The sequence below is a fragment of the Bos javanicus genome, chromosome 10 (assembly GCF_032452875.1).
Source record: "Bos javanicus breed banteng chromosome 10, ARS-OSU_banteng_1.0, whole genome shotgun sequence".
Classification (NCBI taxonomy): Eukaryota; Metazoa; Chordata; class Mammalia; order Artiodactyla; family Bovidae; genus Bos; species Bos javanicus.
In genome coordinates this window covers 4,411,884-4,436,875 of record NC_083877.1, presented here as the reverse complement: position 1 = coordinate 4,436,875, position 24,992 = coordinate 4,411,884, and the positions used below count along the sequence as shown (strand labels likewise).

The 24,992-nt window shown below is 41.4% G+C and overlaps 2 pseudogenes; both read right to left on the bottom strand.

The window, feature by feature from the left end:
* Positions 1–11,709: 11,709 nt before the first annotated feature.
* Positions 11,710–16,219, bottom strand: LOC133255537 (exocyst complex component 6B-like; annotated as a pseudogene).
* An 80-nt stretch (positions 16,220–16,299) lies between these two features.
* LOC133255540 (sorting nexin-12-like) lies at positions 16,300–16,848 on the bottom strand (annotated as a pseudogene).
* Between the last annotated feature and the right edge of the window lie 8,144 nt (positions 16,849–24,992).

Genomic DNA, 24,992 nt, shown 5'->3' with positions numbered 1-24,992 from the left:
CATGTACATTCAGACTTACACACAGGGAAATTGGGTAAAATTTTGCCACATGCTGGAGAATATCCATTTTGAGTGTCTATGGGCCTCGTTGTTCACCCTGGAGCCACAGGGGAACCTGAGTTGTGTCTGTGTGTGTCAGGATTCTTTCAGCTGTAAGAGAAAAGAAAAGCCAGTGCTGTATGACCTGCACTGTAAGGTAGACTTACTGTCTGACTTAGCAAGAGGTCCCCTTATGTGCCTCAAAGATGTCATTAAAAACCCAGTTCTTAGATACAGTGGAGTATTACGCCACCTTAAAAAGAAATAAAATTCTGATACATGCTATAACATGGAAACTTGAAAGCATAGAGCTACAGGAAGAAAGACACAAAGGGACAAGTAGGGTTCCACTTATATGAGGTGCCTAGAGCAGCAAAGTCATAGAGAAAAATAGAGGCGACTAGGGGCCACGGAAAGGGAAAAAACAGGAATCGGGTTTTATGGGTATAAAGTTTTATGTTTGGGATGATGAAGTTCTGGAAATGGACAGTGGTGATAGTTGCCAAACATTGTGAGTGTATTTAATGCCACTGAATTGTATGCTTTAAATGGTAAGTTATATATGCATTTTACTGCAATAATATTTTAAAAACCAGGGTCTTTCCATCATTTTGCTCTGCCATCCTCAGCGTCCCAGCTGAGTTTTCCTTAAGAGTTGTACCATTGCTGCCTATCAGGCACAGACATTGGAGCATCCAGCTGAATCAGACGGTGGGAGTGGTTTCACCCAAGTGAGGAAAAATATTTCATTGCATTGTTGAAAATATAGTTTATACATGGTGCTAATAAAAAGTCATCTGACTTCTAATTGGTTTCATTATTATTTAAAAATTTTCTCCACCTGCATCCGGGTGGACCCTGCCCATCACCTCCTCCTGCCACCACACTGCTGTGGAGTCAGACTGCCTGGGGTTTTGTTTGTTTACTGTGTATCTTTTAAGTTAATTTCTTTATTTTGGCTGTGCTGGGTCTTCATTGTCCTACACAGGCTTTCTGTAGTTGCAGAGAGCAGGGGCTACTGCCTTAGTCACTGTGTGGGCTTCTCAGTGCAGGGCTTCTCTTGCAGAGCACGGGCAGTGGACACACGGGCTTCAGCGACTGCTCTGTGAGGGCTGAGCACTTGCTGCATGTGGGCTCCAGAGGACAGGCTCGGCAGTTGTACATGGGCTCAGCTGCCCTGCAGCATGCAGGATCTTCCTGGACTAGGGATTGAACCGGTGTCCCCTGCATTGCAAAGTGGATTCTTAGCCACTGAACCACCAATGTTTACTGTGTATCTTTATTCTCAGTTCTATGGTATTTGAATATTTACATTGTCATCTTTACAGATACCTTTTACAAATACTGAGTATAATTCCCTGTGCTATGTATAATAGGTCCTTATGGATTATCTGATTTATGTAGAGTGTGTATTTGTTTATCCCAACCTCCTAGTTCTCTCCCCCATTCCACTTTCCTATTTCAAAACAGACCATGTTTGTTTTCTGTGTCTAGTGAGGTTTTTTTGGAAATGAGTTCACTTGCATTTATTTTTCCAGGCCAGAATACTGGAGTGGGTAGCCCTTGCCTTCTCCAGGGGAGTCTTCCCAACCCAGGGATAACACCCAGGTCTCCTGCATTGCAGGTAGATTCTTTACCAACTGAGCCACCAGGGAAGCCCTTAGATTCCACAGATAAGCAATATTATATGATATTTATCTTTGTCTGGCTTACTTCATTTAGTATGGTAATATCTAGGCCCATTCGTGTTCTTACAAATGGTATTTTGTCGTTCTTTTTAATGGCTAATATTCCATTGTATAAATGTACCACAACTTCTTTATCTGTTCATCTGTCAATGGACATCTAGGTTGCTTCCATGTCTTGGCTATTGTAAATAGTGCTGCAGTGAACTCTGGGGTTGAATCAGACCTATGTCCTCTACAAATTGTGACCTTCCTGGGTCTTGCTGTTCTCATCCAAAAATGAAGACGGTAATGCCTCCCTGGTAGGGTTATTTTGGGGGTTAAATTAAATAATACATGTGAGGTACTCAAATAGTGAGCAATGTATGACTTACCATACCACTTCTGTCCTACTGGAACTATTGTGGCCTATACACATTTACTTTGTAACATGGGAAGGGGCAGAGGGCAAATATAATCACCCACAACCTTGTTCTTAGAACCCTTGCAACTTGTAAGGAATAGGTTTTAAACAAAGAGGAAGCAAGATGCTGAGCCTTATTTCCATGTGCAGCTCTGTTCCCTTCCAGGCTCTGATCTTTGAGAAGCCTGTCCTAATCAGCCGATGCGTAGATTACGGGTGTGGGTGTGGAGGAGGCTGGGGGCAGGGCCCATGACTAAGAAGGAGGTTGGACCATAGACTGGGAAAGTGGGAATGTGGAGTCTTGACGTGACAGCTCTGAAGCCAGTTCAGGGGAATGGCCCTGAAGGGGAGGCCTTCAGTTGTGTGTTGTTGCTCCTCAGGCTCAGAAGAGGTAGGTAAATGTTGCATATATTTGCATTGGAGCAGGGTAACCCCTTTAACTCAGCCGTCTTCTAGAGCTCAGGATTGGCTGAATCATTTTGCCTAGCCTGGGAATACAGGCTGCTTGAAGCTGCTTAGACTGTTTCCCCTGAGAGGAGTGCTCATCTGCTATTCAGCTTCCCTGACTGGATTTTTGCCCTGAGTTCAGGGTTGCTTGCTGAACTTAATCTTCCAGTGCAGGTCAGGGCTGTTTTCCGCTTCAGTCCCAGGTCCTTCGCTTCTGCAGATCCCAAATTTAAAACCTTAGTGGAGCCTTGGCGTGGGCCCAAACCTCCTGCCAGGGCCTCGGGCCTCCTGGTGTAAGGATGGAGGGAGATAGTTACAGAGACAACTTCGCTGGGTCCTCTCGTCCCGTGCACTCATTTCTAAACCCCTGGCCTGTGTGGCTAGTGAGGTGAGCGTTAGCCTGTCTGCCCGAGGTGTCAGCCCTGAGTCTGGGCCTTTCCCCCTCATCACAGTCTTAGGTTCCTGGTCTCCTGTCATCTGATGGGCTGTCACTGAACACGACTGTGCCCTCTGTACTCGGGGGAAGGTCTGAAGGGGAGGAGGAAAGTTCAGCGAGCTGCCAAGCACCTGAAAAAGCAAAGCCGTAAAAATGAATATCGACATCTTTAAAGCAGTGACCAAAAAGAGTGAATACAGGAGAACCAGTGTTTTTGTCCATGGAACTGATGTTTCTCAGGAGATTCCAAGGATGAAAACAATATTCTTATGTAAATTTGTATTCCAAGTCATATTTGGCAACCGGCATTGTCAATTAACACATTAAGTATGAGTTGGAGTAAACAATACTTGGAAGTGCCATTAATTAATACCTTAAGAGTGTAAAAATGACTCAATGAAAAGCTAAGTTAACCTGTGGAGAAAAATAAAAGACTCTGGTTCCCCCTCCTCTTTGCCAGTGTCCCAGCTTCCACATGGTTTACTCCATCTTCTGCCCTGGTTCACACCTCCCTCCCTTTCTGGCAGGAGTGAGAATAGTCCTGGGGGAAAAGAGCTCCTTTATTTGGTAGATCATGCCTCCCATCTCTCCAAATAGTCAGTTCTGAGTCATTTTACTCTGAGGTGAATAAATAGGAATGCTTTTTTTTTTTTTTTTTTAAACAACAAAAACCTGCCTTTAAGCAGTTTCGTAATCTAATTGAAAATATTCCTTCCAGCCTTCCAGTTACCTCCTCCAAAAAACAGGTTTCAAACAAGGAAGTCTCTACAAACGAGCTTCTCCCAGGGGATTTCCGCGGTTACATTGAGACACATTACCAACTTTACAGTTGTTTTAAGTATATTTATAAATAAAAACACTGTCACACAAATCTAGAGTTATGTTGGGGTGATAGTTGTACAATTTTGCAACTATACTAAAAACTTGAATTGTACACCTTAAATGGGTAAATGTTATGATATATAAAATATAGCTCAATAAAGAATGAGCAAATGAAACCCCATAAGCGGCAATAACAAAATTCTGTGATGACTTGGAATACTATTTGGCAGTCGATAATGTTGTAAGTGTGCATATCTTGCAAACTGAGCAATCCCTCTTCTATATTTGTACCCTAGAGAAGTTCCCACGAGTACCCAAAGATGCACATATGAGAAAGATGTCTCTTGTAATATTCTTTGAATAGTAAAAAATATATACATATTGGAAATAATCTAAATGTCCCTCAGTAGAACACAGAAATATGTGATGGGAGGTTCATACAGTTGAATACTATCAGATCAAATCAAATCAGTTGCTCAGTCATGTCCGACTCTGCGACCCCATGAATCGCAGCACGCCAGGCCTCCCTGTCCATCACCAAATCCCAGAGTTCACCCAGACTCATGTCCATCGAGTCAGTGATGCCATCCAGCCATCTCATCCTCTGTCGTCCCCTTCTCCTCCTGCCCCCAATCCCTCCCAGGATCAGAGTCTTTTCCAATGAGTCAACTCTTCACATGAGGCGGCCAAAGTATTGGAGTTTCAGCTTTAGCATCATTCCTTCCAAAGAAATCCCAGGGCTGATCTTCAGAATGGACTGGTTGGATCTCCTTGCAGTCCAAGGGACTCTGAAGAGTCTTCTCCAACACCACAGTTCAAAAGCATCAATTCTTCAGTGCTCAGCCTTCTTCACAGTCCAACTCTCACATCCATATGTGACCACAGGAGAAACCATAGCCTTGACTAGACAGACCTTTGTTGGCAAAGCACATTTAAAATAGAGCTACAAATATCAACATAGATACCTCCCAAAAACCTAATGTTGAGGAGGGTACAGTAAACTGTAGAATAATATGGATAGTCTGATACAGTATGAGATGACACTAAATTTAATGGGGTTACACATGGATGATGGTTATTTTATTTTCCATGGCCTTGTGTGTGTTTGAATTAGTTGATAATCATTTTTTAAGTTAGCATATACTTACAGTCATGTTAAATGCTAGAGAATTTCCTTCCACATGCAAAGATTTGAGGAATGAAGAAAGGGGAAGACTCTACAGGGGAATCAGTGAAATCAATCATATGGCGGTACTAGTAGGTTTCATTTTTTATCACCTACTGTGTCAGACCCTTCATTATCTCCAGTGGTCCCCTGTTTCTAAATGGTTGGTCTGATTGTGTCCAGTACAAGTTCTGGGAAACTGAAGTTGGAGACGTAAGTCATTAGCCAAGATCAGGGGCTGGTAGTTAACGGAGTCTTGGGACTATCACACTGTCGGGCTCCAAGTCTTGGTCATTTTTAGGCTCCATAATGTGACTTCTTAATGGATCTGTCTGTTTTCTCAAGGTGGAGAATCTTAGGAGAGGTAGTTAGTACAAAGAGAAAATCATGACAGTTTCTAAGTAAAAACAAGAAATGACATGGTGAACCGGCCCTATTTTTAGTCTTCTTTGCCTGGTATGAGTAACTCCTGACTGGGAGTCAGGGAATCCGTGTCCCAACTCCACTGTGCTGCTGTCTAGCTCATGTTTCCAGTCTTCAGTCTTTAGGATGGAAATTTTGTCCTGAGGTTTGTTTTAGACTTTGGTTTTGCTTTGATTTGTTTGCGTTCTTTGCTTGTGCTAGATGTTATATCGGAGAAAGCAATGGCACCCCACTCCAGCACTCTTGCCTGGAAAATCCCATGGACAGAGGAGCCTGGTAGGCTGCAGTCCATGGGGTCGCTAGGAGTCGGACACAACTGAGCGACTTCACTTTCACTTTTCACTTTCATGCATTGGAGAAGGAAATGGCAACCCACTCCAGTGTTCTTGCCTGGAGAATCCCAGGGACGGGGAGCCTGGTGGGCTGCTGTCTATGGGGTTGCACAGAGTCGGACACGACTGAAGTGACTCAGCAGCAGCAGCAGCAGCAGATGTTATATATGTTAAATGAAATACTGCTTTGATTTAGAGGGAAGAAAGAAAATGAGAGGGACTTCCCAGGCACTCCAGTGGTTAGGACTCTGTACTTCCACTGCAAGGGGCACAGGTTTGATTTTTGGTCAGTGAAGTAAGATCCTGCAAACCTTGCTATGTGGCCAATAAAAAATAAATAAATTTCCAAAAAGAAAAAAGAGAGGGACCCTATAAGTGGGAATCACATTTGTTTAAGGAAAATTAGTGTCGCAAAGCTCTTGGACACACGTAGTTATGTTTTTGTGTGTGTGTCTTTAGAACAAAAAGGTGGTTCAGCAATGTATGAAACACTGACTAAAGGAGACAAATAGAGGACATTCACATACGCGTTTCATAAAGGCCTAGTTCTAACAGAAATTATTTTTGCAATGCTTAGACCATACTATAAAAGTGAAAATCGTGAAGTCATGTCAGACTCTTTTCAACCCCATGGACTATACAGTCCATGGAATTCCCCCTGCCAGAATACTAGAATGGGTAGCTGTTCCCTTCTCCAGGAGATCTTCCCAATCCAGGGATCAAACCCAGGTCTCCCATATCGCAGGCAGATTCTTCACCATCTGAGCCACCAGGAAAATCCAAGAATCCTGGAGTGGGTAGCCTATCCCTTCTCCAGCAGATCCTCCAGACCTAGAAAAATTATTAATACCATGAAACAGAATGCCGCACTTTTGATGAGATAGTGGCCTATAGAGACAAATTGGTGGTGTTCAGTTACTAAGTTGTGTCTGACTGTCTGCACCGTGAACTATAGCAGGCTCCACTCTGCTTAACTATCTCCCAGAGTTTGCTCAAATTCATGTCCATTGAGTCTAACCATCTCATCCTCTGTCGTCCCCTTCTCCTTCTGCCCTCAATCTTTCCCAGCATCAGGGTCTTTTCCAGTGGGTCAGCTCTTCGCATCAGGTGGCCAAAGTATTGGAGTTTCAGCTTCAACATCAGACCTTCCAATGAACATCCAGGACTGATCTCCTTTAGGATGGACTGCTTGGATCTCCTTGCAGTCCAAGAGTCTTCTCCAACACCACAGTTCAAAAGCATCAATTCTTTGGCACTCAGCTTTCTTTATAGTCTAACTCTCCCATCCATACATGATTACTGGAAAAACCATAGCCTTGACCAGACAGACCTTTGTCAGCAAAGTAATGTCTCTACTTTTTAATATGCTCTCTAGGTTGGTCATAACTTTCCTTCCAAGGAGTAAGCATCTTAATTTCATGGCTGCAATCACCATCTGCAGTGATTTTGGACACTGACAGAAGCAGAAGATATTAAGAAGAGGTGGCAAGAATACACAGAACTGTACAAAAAAGATCTTCATGATCCAGATAATCACGATGGTGTGATCACTCACCTAGAGCCAGACATCCTGGAATGTTAAGTCAAGTGGGCCTTAGGAAGCATCACTACAAACAAAGCTAGTGGAGGTGATGGAATTCCAGTTGAGCTATTTCAAATCCTCAAAGATGATGCTGTGAAAGTGCTGTACTCTATATGTCAGCAAATTTGGAAAACTCAGCAGTGGCCACAGGACTGGAAAAGGTCAGTTTTCATTCCAATCCCAAAGAAAGGCAATCCCAAAGAATGTTCAAACTACCGCACAATTGCACTCATCTCACACAGTAGCAAAGTAATGCTCAAAATTCTCCAAGCCAGGCTTCAACAGTATGTGAACTATGAACTTCCTGATGTTCAAGCTGGATTTAGAAAAGGCAGAGGAACCAGAGATCAAATTGCCAACATCTGCTGGATCATCGAAAAAGCAAGAGAATTCCAGAAAAACATCTATTTCTGCTGTATTGACTATGCCAAAGCCTTTGACTGTGTGGATCACAATAAACTGTGGAAAATTCTGAAAGAGATGGGAATACCAGACCACCAGAGCTGCCTCTTGAAAAGCCTGTATGCAGGTCAGGAAGCAACAATTAGAACTGGACATGGAACAACAGACTGGTTCCAAATAGGAAAAGGAGTACGTCAAGGCTGTATATTGTCACCCTGCTTATTTAACTTATATGCAGAGTACATCATGAGAAACGCTGGGCTGGAAGAAGCATAAGCTGGAATCAAGATTGCCGGGAGAAATATCAATAACCTCAGATATGCAGATGACACCACCCTTATGGCAGAAAATGGCAACCCACTCCAGTACTCTTGCCTAGAAAATCCCATGGACAGAGGAGCATGATGTCCATGGGGTCACAAAGAGTCGGACAGGACTGAGTGACTTCACTTTCACTTTTTCACTTTATGGCAGAAAGTAAAGAACTAAAGAGCCTCTTGATGAAAGTGAAAGAGGAGAGTGAAAACGTTGGCTTAAAGTTCAACATTGAGAAAAGTAAGATCTATTCCTATCACTTCATGGCAAATAGATGGGGAAACAGTGACAGACTTTATTTTTGGGGGCTCCAAAATCACTGCAGATGATGACTGCAGCCATATAATTAAAAGACTACATCTTAGATTTGTTGTAATGAATGGGTTAAATACAGGTAAAGTGCTTCAGAGAGGAGGATAACACTTTCATCCTGACTTAGCCCACTATTCATGGCTGATGGATAAGCTATTCAGTAAGCGCATAGATCCAGATCTTGACTGTTGTGTTTTTTCCCTTCCAGACCATATGGGTTCACTTTCCTTTGTAAGGAACAATCCATCTGCCACTTAAACAAGAACAGATGTATTGCTTTCCACTTAAAAAAAGACATCTGTAAAGAGGAACTCCATCTTTATGGGCCTCATCTCCTTGCCTCCTCCAGCCCTGCCTTGATGGTTGTCAGACATCCAGTCACTAGAGTGGAGCCAAGGGAGAGAACTCAGAGGCAGTGCTCTAAAGGGGATGTGACATAAGAACCAGTAGTTAATGACCTTGGGAACTCCATTACTTTCTTTCACTGTGTCTTACGTAGCTAGAGAACAGGAAGCTTCCCAGCCATTCATTCATTGGTCAGTATCGGTGTGCATTGCAGTAGCTTTTTCATTTCTCTCTTCAAGCAAGGAGACGAAAGTGAGGGCAGTTTGAGGCCTGATTGTGGCAATTTGAGCCATTGGGGAAGTTCTGGGATTGGTTAGTGTTCTGCGACATGGTTAGTGTGACAGTCGCTCAGTCATGTCTGACTCTTTGAGACCCCATGACTGTAGCCCACCAGGCTCCTCTGCCCATGGGATTCTTTAGGAAAGAATACTGGAGTGGGTTGCCTTGCCCTTCTCCAGGAGATCTTCCCAATCCAGGGGTCAACTCAGGTCTCCTGCATTGCAGGTGGATTCTTTACTGTCTGAGCTATCAGGGAAGCCCTAATGTATAATATAAACATAATTAACACTGCTTTATATTATATATGAAGCCCTATGGTTGGTATGGGGAGTAGATAATTCAGACTGCCTGACAGTTGAGGGCTTTGGGGAAAAATAGGTCGTGATTACTGACCTTTTGCTAAGATATTTCCTTTATTTTTCTTGGGACTAACTCATTAGGACCCAAGCTGTTTTCTGTGAGTATAACAACCTACTCAACTTTAGAAATTTAATGTAGTTCTATTTAATTTTTAGGATAGTATGTTCAAATGCTTAACAATTCAGAAGTTTCTATGAAGCAGTCCAGTTTCCATTTTCAAAGTCAATTAATATTACCAGCTCATTTGTGTTCTCTTCCAGAGATACTTGATACATATGCAATCAATAACACATGTGCATATGTAAATGATTTTATGTCTATCTATCCATACCCAGGAATCAATCTATCTCAGCAGTCATCCCATCTCAATACATGGGGAGCTTTCTCCTTTTGTTCTTCTTTTTGACTGTCTTAATATTTCATTGCTTCAGTGTATCATTTATTTTAACCAGGCCCTGTTGATGGACTTTTAGGTTGTTTTCAATCTTTGCATTACAATGCTCCTATAATGAACAACCTTCTATGTATATGAAATTTTGTACAAGTGTGAATGACTATATCAGTAAGGTAAAAGAGTAGTAGACTTGCTGGGTTAATAAACATACGCATATGGACTTTGGTAGATTTTGTACTGTTAAAGTGCTCTTCACAAAGGTAGCATCAATTTATACTACCACTGTTCTCCCAGACTCTGCTAAGAAAATGTCACTAAATGCATTCATCTTTGCCAATCTAATAAGTAAAAAATAACATCTCAAAAAAAATAATATCCAGGTATAAACTGCCATTTTTCAAAAAGTGAGGATGAACATCTTTTCATAGGTCTAAGACAGAGGATGAGATGGTTGGATTGCATCACCAACTCAAATGACATGAATTTGGGTAAACTTTGGGAGTTGGTGATGGATAGCGAGGCCTGGCGTGCTGCAGTCCTTGGGGTCACAAAGAGTAGGACATGACCGAGTGACTGAACTGAACTGAATTGAAGAGCCGGGGGTATTCCCTTTTCTGTGGACTATCTGTGTACACCTTTTGCTCAAATTTCTATTGAGTTATTGGTCTTTTCACATGGATTTAATAGGAGATCTTCATGTGTGGGATAAATTAGCCATTGTCTGTGACTTAAGCTGCAAATATTTTTCTGAATGTTGGTTTTACTTTGCTTTTTTCCATGGATATATTTTTTATTTGAAAATAATAGAATTTATCATTATCTTTTATCGGGTCTTTTTTTTTCTTTTTTTATGCTTAGGACGGATTCCTAAGATGTAAAGATTATTAAAGATTATACTCTGGTTTCTTCTAATACTTCTGTGGTTTTGTTGTTTACATTATAATCTTTGACCACTACAGAATTTATTTTGGTGTGAAGTATAAGATGTTGGTGTAATTACCTCTTTTTTAGCTGCTCTAGCACCATTTTGTGATAATCTGTCTTTCCCCAATAGTTTTGAATTCACCTTTATCATATATTAAGTGTTCATGTGTGTATTTTGGGTCTGCTCCTGGGCTTCATATTATTTCCTATTAAGCTGTGACTCTGTTCATGCATACTTATAATACTTTTTTATGGTAATATTTTGTGTTTTATTTTACATATATGACATTGTATACAACATTCTGTAACTTGCTTTTTTCATTCAATATTTTGTTTTCACAGATAGCTAGTGGGAACCTGCTGTATAGCACAGGGAGCTCAGCTTAGAGTTCTGTGGTGACCTAGATGGGGGTGATGGCAGGAGGGAAGTCCAAGAGGGAGGGGACATATGCATGCATATAGCTGATTCACTTTGTTGTACAGCAGAAATTAACACACAATTGTAAAGCAACTATACCCCAACGAGAAAAAATACATGGTTTCAAGATCTATTCACGTTGACCCATGTAAACCTAGTTCATTGATTTTTGACTGGTGAACAGTATTCTTCACTGTATAAGCATACTTAAATGTACAATACTGTATGTATCAAATGCATTAGTTGATGCAAATTTGCACAGCTGAGTTTCTGGCTGATAGGGAATCTTTGTAGTGCTTGCCTATACTCAGGGAACAGACAGCATTTCTAGGTGAGTATAATGAGAAAAAATTGTCAGTTTGTCCTTAACACCATCCATATCTGACATGATAGCAAAGTGTCCAGTCACTTAATGGGGCAAGTTAAATACCTCCTGAGTCTGACATCACAGTAAGTGGCACAGAGGAAACTTGGTCTAGGCTAAGACTCCTAAAGAGGTAACTGAAAGGATCGCCATCTCTCCTTGAGAAAGAACACACAGAGGAATAAAGAAAGAAGCACGCCCACTCTGACTAGAATGAAGATTTAACACAAAATAATTCTTCTCTGAACAGTAATGTCAGGAAGTTGCATTCTCATTTCTGAGCTTCTAGAAATGGATCAGGAAGTTTCTACAGTATTTTAAAAGATTTTGAAATTGACCTGGGATGGAAGAAGATAGCAAAGTCTGCTTCTGTAGCCATTATCCTCTGCCTCCTCGAACTTGAAGCACCTAAATGCTCATTAGCTAGTGTCTTAACTTGGTGGGAAGGAGAAATCAGAAAGAGAAGAAAGAAGCCTCCTTGTGGGAGAACTGGGTGTCATTATCCAAGATCTTGTCTCAAGTCGATGAAGGCCAGCTGCAGTGTGTCCTCCTGGGACCCAGACACTGGGCCGGATCTGGCCAACTGTCCACATTCTCTGACATCCAAGTTGAACTGCTGTAATGTTTCCAAGATGAGCTGCCGTTCTTCAGCTTCCAGCAAAAGTTGCATCAAAGAAGTGGCTAAATGCTTGCAAGCTGACATACATGCAGTCTGGACCACCTTTCCGGGAAGGTGTGTGAATAGAGCAAAGGTGCTATGTAGAAAGGCAGTGAGGTCTACTAGGTAATCACTTGCTTTGCTGCCCAAATCTCCTGTCATCCAGTCATAGCAACCAGCTGTAGAAACTGGTCAATTTCCTGGCTTAAGTTGGTATAAATCTCTTCTTCAGCTGCATGTCTGGCAACCTTACAAGTCACGGTGCCATACAGCTTGGTAGCATGAACTATCCCTGGAAGCACATTAGTGATATTGGTTATAAATTCTTCCAAGTACTTACAGGATTTCTCCAGGTGTGTTGTATTGATAATAATCTGGACAAGCTGAGTAAGTCCAATATTCTGCCTTTTAATGACATTCTGCAGAGAGTTGCTTAGAGTCCTAGTCAGCAACAGGTCTATAGATTTGCGAATCACGTCATCAACTTCAGCTGAGCTCAGATGAAGATCTGAAAACTTCAGACAGGTGTAGATAAATTCTTTAATTTGGCTGTACGCTTTTGGCACAAATTCAAAAAATGGAAACTTTTGGAAATGGTTGCTTTTCCAGCTCTGTATCTTGGAATGGGAATTGTCCTACCATCTTTTTATACATCTCAGGACTGTAGTTGTCAGAATCAAGTATGTTTCTGAAAATACTCGACCACTTCTTTAGCAAAGTTTAACTAGTCTCTGATTTCTGGCAGCATGTCAAAAAACTGATTTACAGGAAAACCATACACCTGAAGTGTCAACAAAAAGCATAGTGAGGTTCTTAAAATCTAATGTGAGGTTTGGATCAGAGCAGTAAGACGAGTGAGTATGGAGTGCTGCAATGGTTTTTGAAAGTGCCATTTCCCACAGTTCACCAATGTGGGCTCTATTTACTAAGTCTTGCATTGTATATAAAATGTGATCTTCACAAAAGAAAAAAAAAGCTGACAATTTGATTAAAATATTTCCTGTAGCCATCTAAAGTTTTATGCATGTTAGACAGAGGCTGGAGCACCAAACAAGCCTGTTTTCGCCTCTGTTTTCCATAGTAGTTCTCAAATGTTTCCCAAGCCCAGGACACAATATGTGTAGACATTGATAAACAGGAGAGAAATCAACCATATCTTGGGTCCCTTCATCATCTTCCTCATCTTCAACATCCAGAATTCCTGAATCCTGTTCAGACTTGGGGCTAGTGCTTTCTATCTCTGTATCCAAAAATTGTATATGCTTCTTTCTTAGATTTTTCTGTTCTGGGTTGTTTCAAGATATTATCCAGGTTTCTTTTTTGTTGAGCTTGCTTCATGGCAGTCTCTCCAATTTTGTCTGAATGTTGTGAATACTCTCCAGAAAGTCTTTGAGATCAAACATAGACACATTCTTAAGTTTCTTCTTGAAGCTTGGGGATATTGTCTACCCTCACCTTGCAGAATCGATAGTGGCTTACTTGAGGCAGACAGGTGTGTTCTACCTATATTCCAGAGTTTTCAGTTCAGGATAACGCCTTTTAGTTTTCATCTGGTCCCTCAGTTTGCTATACATCTCCAGGACTAGAAGACACAAAATTAATTTATCAACAGTGGCAGAAATATTTCTGTGTTGTAGTTGAAACTGCTTCAGCTCTTCCATTGCTATTACCAGTTCCTTTCCCTCATGTTGTAGTTTTCTATTCATATCTGTCACTTGATGTTTGAGTTCCTGGGCTTCTCCTCTCACTTTCAGCAGTTCTACTATAGAGTCCACAAAGCCCTAATAAATGAAAGTTGCACAATTTCTCGGTCATGATTGCAGATGTGAGTTTCAAGCTTCTCCATGAATGGTCCATGTTCTTTACCATCATCAACAGACCTGAGTGTGGGCTGGATGCGGGCCATGCGGGTGCTCTGGATCTCTCTCTCTCTCTCTCTCTCTTTTTTTTTTTGGCTTCACAGTGGTTTAACATGAACAGAGTTGAATATGACATTGTCTGACAGAAGAATGAACATTTTGCTGAATAAAAGCCCCAAGTCAGGATATATACACAGCAAAAATGGGGCCTCAAGGCTCTCAGCACTTGTACACAATGAAAGAAGGAATCTTTAAAAACAAATAGTCAATAACAGATACAGATGAAAAAGGCAGCAACACCACCAACAATGGAAAGGTGGGAAAGGGAGCAGAGCTTCTCTCTAGGGGCTGCTTAGGCCCTGAAGCCAGAGAGCTGGTTTGTCTCAGGGAACGTCAACATTTAGATGGACATAAACCCCATATTAAAATTCAATCCTTAATCTCTCTGTTCAGGGTCTTGTCAGAATCAGTAATCCTTTTCCCCAAGACTATATAAAGAAGTCCAATCCTTCCATGATAGGAAGTCTAATAAGCAAAGAGCCCCCACTTTTGACCTGACACCAGAGTTAACCTGCTCCCATCCCACAACTTGGGATAGACTTCGGGCCCCAGCAATCCAATGACCACCTCCCAGAGAGAAGCCCAGGAAAGCTGCCAGCCTCAAGAAGCTGCTTCAGACTCTAAGATTTAGCAAATCTATACCCAGCTGCTAACCCTAGCTCAGCATCTGGGGAGAACGCTGGGCTTCCATGGGAAACAAGTACTGCTGCTAAGTCGCTTCAGTTGTGTCCGACTCTGTGCGACCCCATAGATGGCAGCCCACCAGGCTCCACCGTCCCTGGGATTCTCCAGGCAAGAACACTGGAGTGGGTTGCCATTTCCTTCTCCAATGCATGAAAGTGAAAAGTGAAAGTGAAGTCACTCAGTCGTGCCCAACTCCCAGCCATCCCATGGACTGCAGCCCACCAGGCTCCTCCGTCCATGGGATTTTCCAGGCAAGACTACTGGAGTGGGGTGCCATTGCCTTCTCCCGGAAAGAAGTACAAGCAGTCCAATAACCCTGTGACCAAGCTGGGGAGGGCAGTGACACATCTTGCCCCTAAGCCTCATTCAACAGCTCAAAGTGCTTAGGAGAAGTCAGACTGTGGTTTGTTCATGTGTTTCTACCTTGTGGCAGCACTAAATAGTATGGGGGAGGGGAGGGAGAATGGAAGGAAGAGAGTAGTGATGTTCTTCCCTACCACTGGGAGGTACCTAGAAAATGATCCACTCCCACACTTCAAGGAGTTAATCTGGCAGTAGTGAGTTTCCCCCTCAAGGTGGCCCTCAAGCCACCAAACCTGCAGAGCTAACCCGTAAAAGTAGCAAGGGCTTGGGGAGTGAGAGCTGCTGGCGCAGCCCATACTGACTCACCTGCTGGTGAGCAAGAAACAGGCAGCCAGAGTGGAGAGCCACAAAGGAGGGGCTAGGCAACAGGATCTCCCTGACTTTCCTGTGGCTTTCTTCTGATTCTGAAGCTGCCATGATGATGGGCTCAAAACACCCACACACCTTGCTCCACACAACAGACTGCTTGCTGCTGCTGTGTCGCTTCAGTCTTGTCCAACTCTGTGTGACCCCATGGACTGCAGCCTATCAGGCTTCTCCATCCATGGGATTCTCCAGGCAAGAACACTGGAGTGGGTTGCCATTTCCTTCTCCAATGCATGAAAGTGGAAAGTGAAAGTGAAGTCACTCAGTCGTGTCCGACTCTTCGTGACCCCATGGACTGCAGCCTACCAAGCTCCTCCATCCATGGGATTTTCCAGGCAACAGTACTGGAGTGGGGTGCCATTGCCTTCTCCCAACAGACTGCTTAGACTCTAGAATTACTGCCATGAAAAGCAACAAGGGAGAAAGTATAGCAAAAGAATTGGCCTAGAGAAAATGAGAGCTTCAGAGGTATCTTCCACCTTTCCCAAAAGAAAAAGGTCATGCAGGTAGGAAAGGCAGGGTCTTTCCCTGCTCAGCATTCCTGGTTAAACCTGAGTAAGAAAACACTCCTGGACTTGCAGTATCAGTATGTATCCAAGTGCCCACCAGCACAAGACCCCCCACCCCCAGGTTAGCCTTCTGGTATGGGTAAATGCCCAAGAAATTGCCTTCCAGTCCAGTAACCCCATCCACTCCCCAACCCCAAGCAGAGGGCATCTGCCTGTGGTTTCCCACGTCCCCTCAGAGAAGAGGATCCTAGTAGAGTGCCCACGGTATAGTCAGGTACCAAGGGACACAACACCAGACAGTCTATTAGACCAGGGGATGGGCAGACGACTTCGGATCAGAGAGAGAGAGAGGCTTCGTGCAAAAACCAATGTCAGTTCAGCAGGAAAGCAGAGGGCAAGTGGTGAGAGGGGCTCCTACTGGCGCACCTTCCCGGGGATGTAGTTCCTGTCAGTTGCCTCCTCCTGCAGGAACATGTGTAGGCAGCATTCTGAGCCAGTGGGTGCCCAGCAGTTTTGTTAATAAACTATTGCAGGCCCTGCCTCCTTTCTTCAATAAAGGTCTCCTCAAAGATCCCTTCGTCTCCTCGGATAGGGTGCTGCCGCTTCAAGGCTTTCCCAGGGAGTGGTGGTACTACAATCTTGCTATCTCGCTGCAGCTCATTTTTTAGCCACTCAAAGTCACTGTAGCGTCGTCGTACCCGGGACTGCTTCAGTTTGAAGGAATGCTTCAGTTCGTCCGCATGCGAACCTCACAGGCGGTGAGGCGCGCGGCCCAGGCCCACCGTCTGTGGACTAAACATGGCGGTCTCCAGGAAGTTACTCGGAGGCCCGTAAGCGTCAGGCAGGTCCTCCTGCGGCTTCGAGTAAAGGCCCGGAGCGTTAGCTGCTGCCGTGTCTGACATCTTTCCGAAGGAGAGAACGGGAAAGGGGAAGGGGGCGGGGGACAGAGGCCGAAGGCAGGAGCCTGCTCTGGAACTCCTGAAGAACCCGTTTGAGCTCCGCCACCTTACCCCGCTCCACAGACCGGGGGAGCCCCACACCGCGTCCCCTCCTGCTGCGCTCGGCTTTCACTCCCTCAGTCTCCTCTCTCCCTCCAGGCTCCAGAGGCTCCTCAGCCTCCGGCCACCTGCAGGACGACTTTCATGCGGTTTTAATTATTGTCACCTTATAATATGCTTTAATATCTAAACAGGCTAGTCATCCTTTTCACTCTTTAAGAATTTTCTTTTCCTATACTATCAAATTTCGTATGAATATGAAATACTAATTAACATATTGTTATTAAAATATGTATATATTACTTCAAAAATCCTTTTGTTACTTTTATTAGGACTGCCTTACAGTATGGCTTAGTTTACAAAGATTTGATATCTTTCTTTGCACTATTGCTGGTTTACAATGGTTGCCGGTGCTGCTGTTGCTAAGTCGCTTCAGTCGTGTCCGACTCTGTGCGACCCCATAGACGGCAGCCCACCAGGCTCAGGCTCCTCCGTCCATGGGATTTTCCAGGCAAGAGTACTGGAGTGGGGTGCCACTTAGTTTCATACATATATATAGACAATATATATGTATTCAGATACATATATATATATTCCTTTTCATATTCTTTTCCATTGAGAGTTTCCGGTTAATAGGTACACACTACTACTATATATAAGATGGATAAGCAACAAGGACTACTGTATAGCAGGGGATATTATATTTAATATCTTAATAATAACTTACTATCTTAATAATAACCTATGAGATAGTATATTTAATATCTTAATATATTATATAATTGTAATTATATGATAAACATAATTACTATAATACTAATTAATTATAGTATAATTATAATATAGTACATATAGTATAAATAGTATATATAGTATATTAATATATATACATATATACTATATATAATATGTAAGAATTACATAATTACTATATAATAATTATAATTAAAATATATTATTAAATTATATAATGACATAAATGAATTATAGCAAATATAAATGAAAATAATTATATTTACTATAATTCATTTATATGTCATATAATTTAATAATACATTTTTAATTATAATTATATAGTAATTATGTAATTCTTACATAATTATATATGGTATATATACTTATATACTACTATTTATACTATATATACTATATTATAGCATAATTATACTATAAGCAACAGTTAGAACTGGACATGGAACAACAGACTGGTTCCAAATAGGAAAAGGAGTACGTCAAGGCTGTATACTGTCACCCTGCTTATTTAATTTATATGCAGAGTACATCATGAGAAATGCTGGGCTGGAAGAAGCACAAGCTGGAATCAAGATTGCTGGGAGAAATATCAATAACCTCAGATATGCAGATGATACCACCCTTATAAAGTGGAGAGTCAAAAAGTTGGCTTAAAGCTCAACATTCAGAAAACAAAGATCATGGCATCCGGTCCCATCACTTCATGGGAAATAGATGGGGAAACAGTGGAAACAGTGTCAGACTTTATTTTTTGGGGCTCCAAAATCACTGCAGATGGTGACTGCAGCCATGAAGTTAAAAGACGTTTACTCCTGGGAAGGAAAGTTATGACCAATCTAGATAGCATATTCAAAAGCAGAGACATTACTTTGCCAACAAAGGTCCGTCTAGTCAAGGCTATGGTTTTTCCAGTGGTCATGTATGGATGTGAGAGTTGGACTGTGAAGAAAAGCTGAGCGCCGAAGAATTGATGCTTTTGAACTGTGATGTTGGAGAAGACTCTTGAGAGTCCCTTGGACTGCAAGGAGATCCAACCAGTCCATTCTGAAGGAGATCAGCCCTGGGTGTTCTTTGGAAGGACCGATGCTAAAGCTGAAACTCCAGTACTTTGGCCACCTCATGTGAAGAGTTGACTCGTTGGAAAAGACTCTGATGCTGGGAGGGATTGGGGGCAGGAGGAGAAGGGGACGACAGAGGATGAGATGGCTGGATGGCATCACCAACTCGATGGACATAAGTTTGAGTGAACCCGGGGAGTTGGTGATGGACAGGGAGTCCTGTCGTACTGTGATTCATGGGGTCGCAAAGAGTCGGACATGACTGAGTGACTGAATTGAACTGAGCTGATATATAATTAATAATTTTTAATAATTGCATGTAATTATATATAACAATTATCTAGTGCTTTATAATATATTGAGATATTAAATATATTATCTTATAGGTTATTACAAGATATTAAATATAATTTCCCATGCTATACAGTAGTCCTTGTGGCGTATCTATTTTATATATAGCAGTGTATACCTATTAACCCCAAACCCTCAATTTGTGCCTCCATTCCCGCTCCTTTGGCAACCATAAGTTTTTCTTTGTGCATCTGTTTCTATTTTATAAATAAGTTTATTTGTATCATTTTTTTAGATTCCACATACAAGTGATATCACATGATACCTGTCTTTCTCTAATTTATTTCACTTAGTATGATAAAAAGATATGGTATCTTGATGATAAAGGTCTCTGATGTGTGTCTTCCTGTCTAGCACTATCTTATGCCAAAGAGTAACATGGGTACCATTCTGGGAGCTTTTAACAAAAAATGTCAAGCTTTTGAATGCATTATGTGCCAAGGATTTAAAGTGGGCCTTGTATAAGTGCACCAAAAATTTCTATTTTAGGACTTGGACAGACATCTTGATACTTTACGCTATGGTTATGTCTGTAAAATTAATAGTAAGGATTTTAAATTTAAATACATATAAAGAACCTTAAAAATTCATATTCTAGTAATGTTTGAAAACAAGAATAGAATTAGAGATATAAAGATATGTATAAGAATGCTTAGTATAATATTTTTCATAACAACAAAAATTGGAAATAATATAAATGCATACCAGTGGAGGCTTGATTAAATAATGGTAATCTTTATCTTAAAATACCTTTCAGTGAGTCAAAATTTACTTTTCATAAATATTTATTACCATAAATATTTTAGTTACAATTTTAAATGCAAAAGCAAAAGTTTAATTAGTATGTTTCTAATTTGTTTTTAAAAGTTGAATGTGTATATATTATGTAGTTTTTGAAAAAATACAAGAAGTCAGTAAACCAAAATGTTAGCATTAGCCATTTACAGAGTTGGATCGTGCTTAATTTTATTTTTGCTTTGTGTTTTGTTGTATTTCCCCCTTTTCTATAAGAAGCAGGATTATTTTATAATAATTAATTCTTAATGAAATCCTTAACAATGAGCTTTCATAACAAGGTTGTGGTGAACAGCAGGCATAGGAGGTGTATCAGTAGTTGAAAAATATTTTCTGAAATCAGAACAGCGTAAATGCTGAGTGATCCTCCACTTTATTTATGTCATATTTGCCTTTCTGAAGGGCACTGCAAGTTTGCAAAGTCCTGGAATCATGGTTCCATTATTGAATAGCTGATATATAAAAACATAGCTTCAAAAATGGTGACTCGTAGGAAAAAACATGAAACACAATAGTAAGATTGGATGTGCAAAATTAGAAAAAAAATGAATTACTGGATAATTTTATTGTTTGCCAGTGGCTTGACTGCAAACATTTTGTAAAACATAACAACAGTGATAGAGAAATCAACCACTGTTATAGTTTTACTGTCCAAAAAAAATGGTCTTAACCATCTATAAATTAGCAAAAAGAAAGAGGCTAATTACATGATTGTGATATGGATCAAGAGCAGATGAGGGTGCCAGTGTGTCTGCTCTGTTTTTACGGCTGCGCAAACACCTGCTTCCCATTGCGTGTTTATATGCTCTCAGGATGAATGTTGTCAACTATCTGTTGCTGCTCCTGGGCTGTGTTTACTGTGTCGTTCCCTCAGACACAAGGGAACGACTGAAAACTTACTTGAACTCAATCTTAAGAAGTGACGATTTCTCTTTTGTTAGGTTCTATTTGAAATATTTATGGAAATGCATTTTCCTTTTATCCCCAAATTCTTTTATTGCTGAGTTTTAAAATGTTTTTTTTTTTTGAGTTTTATAAGAAATTAAATTTATAAGACACATGGATTTTTTCTGGAGACTTCAATAACTACTGTGGGCTGAAATTTTGTTGACACATGAGTGTAACTTTCAGTCAATGAAAGAGCATCAGGGTTTAAAATGAAAGAAGATTTACAATGGCAACCCTTTGTGTGCGGGGGTAGGGGGACAGATGGGGAGAGTAAAATTTTTCCTTAAAAATGTGTGGTTTTTTATCCACTGCTGACCCTTGACCTTCCAACATGAGATATTTATAATCAAATGTTTTTCTAGGAAATGGTGATTTTTTTCAGGTTGAGAAATAGGACTCAGAGTTCTCAGACCGTTGCAGTATAGAATTAGTTCTACCCTCACCTACAGCTTCATTCAAAATCTGTTATTGAACATATACTATATGCAAGAGCCTGAAGATGTAAAGATAAATAAGACATAGTTGATGCTCCCAAGAAGGGTTAAGATGAGTAAAAGGCACAAACCAGGTAAGAATATAGTCGTAGTATAAACTCCACTTACCTGGTATTGTGAAAGATGAAAGAGGAGCACTTGGACTCTGACCCTATATAGAAATTTAATCCAGTGGGTGGTATCCTCAGTGGAATGGAGTAATAATGCTAATAATGATTGACGGCGAAGACAACAGTGATAACAGGGCCAGACATCGTGCTCAATACTTTATACATATTAATACATTACCTGTTTAGGCTTTGCCATAGTTCAGTGAAGTGGGTGGTACAGTAATTTCTTTTTACAAATGATGAAACGAGAGGCACAGCTAAGATGCAAACCTAGGTCCATTTTATTCCGAGTCCAAACCCTTAAAAAGTTCGTGCTTTGAAGTTCCACACACTAAATCTTCTTGCTGAATACCTACCGGTAAGTTACTTTACCTCTTTAAGCTTTGATTTCCTGCTTTGTAAAATGGTGATAATTAATAACACCCGAGAATGCTGTCTGCCTCCTACCTGATAGCTACCTCTCCTTCCTTCTTCCATGCCAGTAGAGCTCACCTCCAATTACTAAAGCTGAACATTCCAGATGCTCATGTTCTCAGCTGCCCTTATAGCCAGGGCCTGGATGCATGACCAAATCCTGGCCCAGGGAACCTGAGAGGGAAATCAAGGGGAGGAACAGTTCATCTCTAATAAGAATTAATGCTAGGAATCTACTTTCACTTCCTGCGGTGAAGCCCTATACTACTGTAGCCAACCTGCAATCCTAAAGAGCCGCCATGGACACGCTGAGGAGAGCTCCCAGAAGGCGGTGAGCAGAGGAGTCCGTGTTAACATCATGGAGCGATGTGGACAGTACATTTTCTTCCTTATTTAAACCACTTTTAATTGGATATTCTGTGACTGAAAGGTATTCCAAATTTATTGAGTTTTAGATGAGCTAAAGAGTGTACAAAGCACTTAGTATAATCCTTGCATACAGTAAGTGCTCAAGAATAGAGGGTCTTATCATCTGCTTGGTCAAAGTTATCTAAGTATGGTTTTTGTTTTGTAGCTTTTGATCGTTAGTAAGATACAGAGTTTTCTTTTCTTTTTTTAAATAACCATTTCTAAATTGACCAAGTCTAGACTTATAAATAATATGTAAACCAAATCACTGATACTCTTTGACTCCTCAAGGGATTAAGCATAGTGCAAAGTAACGGCTGGGGGCTTCGGAGGTGGTGCAGTGGTAAAGAATCCGCCTGCCAATACAGGAGACTCAGGAGACTTGTATTCCATCCCTGGGTTGGGAAGTCACTCTGGAGTAGGAAATGGCAACCCCTTCTAGTGTTCTTGCCTGGAAATCCCATGGACAGAGTAACCTGCTGGGCTATAGTCCGTGGGGTCACAAAGAATCGGACACAACTGAGCACACAGGCAGAAATTAACAACTGAGTTGGCCCAGACCACTGAGCTCTCAGATACGCTGCCGAATCAATCATTAAATCCAGATGCATTCCAGAACGTGTATGAAAGGATTATAGGCATCCTCATGCATGCATGCTAAGTCACTTCAGTCACGTCTGACTGTGTGTGACACTATGCACTGTAGCCTGCCAGGCTCCCCATCCATGGGGATTCTCCAGGCAAGAATACTGGAGTGGGCTGCCATGACCTCCTCCAGGGGATCTTCCCAACCCAGGGCTCAAACCTGAGTCTTTAATGTCTCCTGCATTGGCAAGTGTGTTCTTTACCACTAGTGCCACCTGGGAAGCCCAGGCTACTCATAAAGAGGCTTTTCTCTTTTTAAGTTAAAATCATACACCTGACCATCAAGAACGCACCTGGAACTCCGCTTTCCACCAGGTGAGCACTGTAGAAGTCAGCAGTCTGCAACCTGGAAGAGGGCCCGCACCTGAACTCGACCATGTTGGCACCGAGGTCTCAGACTTCCGGCCTCCAAAATGGTGAGAAATACATTCCTGTCTGTGCTCTGTGAACAAAAATAAGGATGCACCTATAGTTAGACAAGGTGGGATTATTACTCGGTGCAGAGAGGGGAACACACATCATGGGGAAGGATGGAGCACCTCAGTGAATGGTTGTTAGGATAGTACTACAGGACTGGGACTTGGGTTGGGTAATTTGGAGACTCTAAGGAGATGGGGGTTTGTTCCAGATCACATGATGTAAGAAAGAAAGACCAATTCTATGACTGGGCATCAACCAATCTTATCTATAGAGAAGGGAGATTAGACTGAGGATAGAGTTGTCACTGACTAATAAGTAGCAATCAGTCATCTTGGCCAAGCAAGGAGATGTTTGGCATTTTCAGGTAGTACAGTGCCTTTATTTCTGCTTGTGCTTAGACAAAATTATGTAGGGACCTTATTTGGTCTCATTTTATTATGATCTTGGCGTAACCTTGCCTGAGGTTGATGTTCTGTGAGAGAGATTGACATCTAATAGTATGACATGGCCTCACTGTGAGTATAAGGCAAAATTTTGGATGTCAGGGACTGTCATTTTTGTTTTTATTTTGATGCAAAATGCAGTGATATTAGATGCACATGTGCTTCTCTCTATGTAATGCTGTATTTTGAAATCCAGAATTAAAATCAGTATGGGGATGGTGTGTGTGTGTGCTCAATTGTGTCCGACTCTTTGCAGCCCCATGGACTGTAGCCCGCCAGGCTCCTCTGCCTATGAAATTTTCCAGGCAAGAATACTGGAGTGGGTTACCATTTCCTTCTCCAGGGGATCTTCCTGACCCAGGGATCAAACCCACGTCTCTTGTGTCTCCTGCACTGGAGAATTCTTTACCACTGAGCCACCTGGGAAGCTTCTACCTGGGATGGTACTTTACTGTAAAGGGAACAAGAGCAAAATCCTGTTGTTTCTATTAATGGTCCATGTTGGAAAGATTCTATAATTCTTTTTGGCTGATGTAAGGAAGTTAGAGTAGGAGTACCCCAACAATAGCAGGAAATTACTTCCCCAGAAAGGGTGTAGTCTCCAGCTAGCCACATCTTCCTTCATCGCTGGACAAAAGATAAAGGAGGAATATTCTACTTTATGTTTTATTCATTCACAATTATTTTTTGACAATCAAATCCAAGCTATCATTCTAAGTTGTTGGGTTTTTTTCAATCTGGTGTTTATTTTTAAAAAGATCTTCAACTGTCCTTGGTGTCTCCCTTTCTGTTCTTGTTCATATATTTAACAAGTGATTACAAAAGACCATGATAATGAGAATAACTTAAGCATTGCTCGGGAAATGGTATTATAAGTTAAGATGAGCTACAGTTGATGTGTTTCAGTTCTAGAAAAATTTTCATAACATGTGGCCAGTTGCAAACTGAAAATAAACCATGAAGACTTAGGGGTAGGAATAATGACAAAAGCTTCTGGATTACAAGTTGGAAAATGCATTTGCACAGGGAAGCGTCAAGGAGACACTTAATGAAAGCATGTTAGTAACTGTCATTTCTTAAAGAAACAAAAATAAATAGTGCTTGGATGATAAAGGGAATAGATGTTCAGTTACTGCCCCGAAATAAGCACAAAACTCTGTCTCACTCCCTCTCACTCCTAATATATGATTTTTAACTCAAGATTTTCTT